Raw genomic sequence first — 2,274 nt, 5'->3', positions numbered from 1 at the left:
ACTCTTGCTCAGGCTGGTCTCGAACTCCTGAGCTCAAATGATCCAGTCGCCTCGGCCTCCCAGAGTGCTAGGATTACAGGCGTGAGCCACCACGCTCAGCCAATTTTTAAAATTTTTATTTAAGAGACAAGGTCTCACTGTTGTCACCAGACTGGAGTGCAGTGGTGTGATCATAGCTCATTGCAGCCTCGAACTCCTGGGCTCAAGTGATCCTTCCACCTCAGTCTCCTGAGTAGCTGGGACTACAGGCATGTGCCACCATGCTTAGCTAGTTTATTTTTTATTTTTTGTAGAGACAGAGTCTCGCTATGTTGCTGAGGCTGGTCTCAAACTTCTGGCCTCAAATGATTCTTCCCTCCCCGACCCCAGCCTCAGCCTCCCAAAGTACTGGGACTACAGGCATGAGACACCACACCCAGACTCTTCAACTTTTCGACTAAAATCACAAATACAAAGAAAAGCACAGGCCGGGCGCGGTGGAGCTAGGGAGCTGGGTGACTTGGCAGCTGGCAGAGTCACAGAAGGGCAAATCTGGGCACCCTGAACAACGAGCTGATTCCCTTACAAAACCCATGAAAGGCTCAGGAACAGGGATTCCAGATGCCTGAGTAGGTGGAGCTAGCACAGGATATAAAATCTCTGGAAAAGTTCTGTTTGACCAAAAGCAAAAAGACTGTGGCCAGATCTCCTTCCGGGGAAATCCCACCCATATATATGGTATTTTAAATCAACTTTTTCTTGCCTTACTCATAAATATGAATGGCCAGACATTTAAGGAAAATGTCCAACAAGAACACTGAAACAAACATAGGAAATAAGGAGATCCAAAGGAAGCAGACACAATGTGAGGTACAGGAGGAAATTGCAAAGAAACTACAATTAATGTCCCCAAAGAGATAAAAGATATATCTTCACAAACTAATAACATGTCTATCTATCTATATTTTATACATATATGTATATATACACACATGTACTCATGCATACGTATGTGTATAAATGTAAAATAATCAGAAAAACAAAGAAATACTTGAAAATTTAAAATATGGTAGCAAAAATTAAGAAAAACTAAACAGAAGAGTCAGAAGATAAAATAAAGGACATCTGTCAGAAACTAGAGCAGCCCATTTTGTTAAGAGCAGAAGACTGAGGGGTTGCAGCCAAGTTGCCAACCTTGAGCAGCACTCAGCTTCTCCACGTAGAACCTGTGGAAACCAGGAATAGGAGATGCAGAATCGAATCTCTTCTCCCTCTCCTCTCCTGTGAGATTTTTTTTTTTATCATCAGCTACATTTTTTGGCTTCATGAGGAACCTTATCATCAAACACAATGGCTGGCAATGTTACCAGCAAGATAGATCCTTGATCCATGAACCGCCATGTATTCACTGGGAATCTCAACACTCTCGCAGTCAAGAAGTCTGCTATGAGGCCAGGCGCGGTGGCTCACGCCTGTGATCCCAGCACTCTGGGAGGCCGAGGCGGGTGGATCACTTGAGCTCAAGATTCGAGACCAGCCTGAGCAAGAGCGAGACCCCGTCTCTACTGAAAAAATAGAAAGAAATTAGCTGGACAACTAAAAATATATAGAAAAAATTAGCCGGGCATGGTGGCGCATGCCTGTAGTCCCAGCTACTTGGGAGGCTGAGGCAGGAGTATCGCTTGAGCCCAGGAGTTTGAGGTTGCTGTGAGCTAGGCTGAAGCCACAGCTCTCTAGCCCAGACAGGCTCTCTAGCCCAGGCAACAGAGTGAGACTCTGTCTCAAAAAAAAAAAAAAGGTAGAATTGTAGGGAAAGTATTAAAGAGATAGTACTAAAAATGTTTCCTAGAACTAAAGGACATGGTAAGGCCCAATACTGTGAACAAAAAGAAGACCTTCACTAGGTGACATTATTGTAAAATGGTAGAATACCATGGATAAATAAAATATTCTAAAATTCTAAAAGCCTTGAAAGAAAAAAAAATAGGTTACATATAAAAAACAGAAATCAGATGTCATTAGATTTCCTGATAACAATACCAGAAACTAAAACAACAATGATGAGCCAATTTCTTCACATTTCTGAGTGAAAATTATTTTTCATGTTCAGTTTTGTATCTAGCCAAACTCTCAATCATGAATGAAGCCAAAATTTTCAGTGATATATTCACTGAAAATTTACTATTCACTATTTCTCAGGAAGCTGCTGGAGGATATGTTCTACTAAAATGAAGAAGTCAACCATGGAAAAGGAAGACACTGGATGGAGGGAACAGGAGGTGTATATAGAGAGAG

The sequence above is a fragment of the Propithecus coquereli genome, unplaced genomic scaffold (assembly GCF_000956105.1).
Source record: "Propithecus coquereli isolate 6110/MARCELLA unplaced genomic scaffold, Pcoq_1.0 Scaffold285, whole genome shotgun sequence".
NCBI lineage: Eukaryota > Metazoa > Chordata > Mammalia > Primates > Indriidae > Propithecus > Propithecus coquereli.
The sequence above is the reverse complement of the archived record's forward strand: the minus strand, read 5'-3'. Positions refer to the sequence as shown.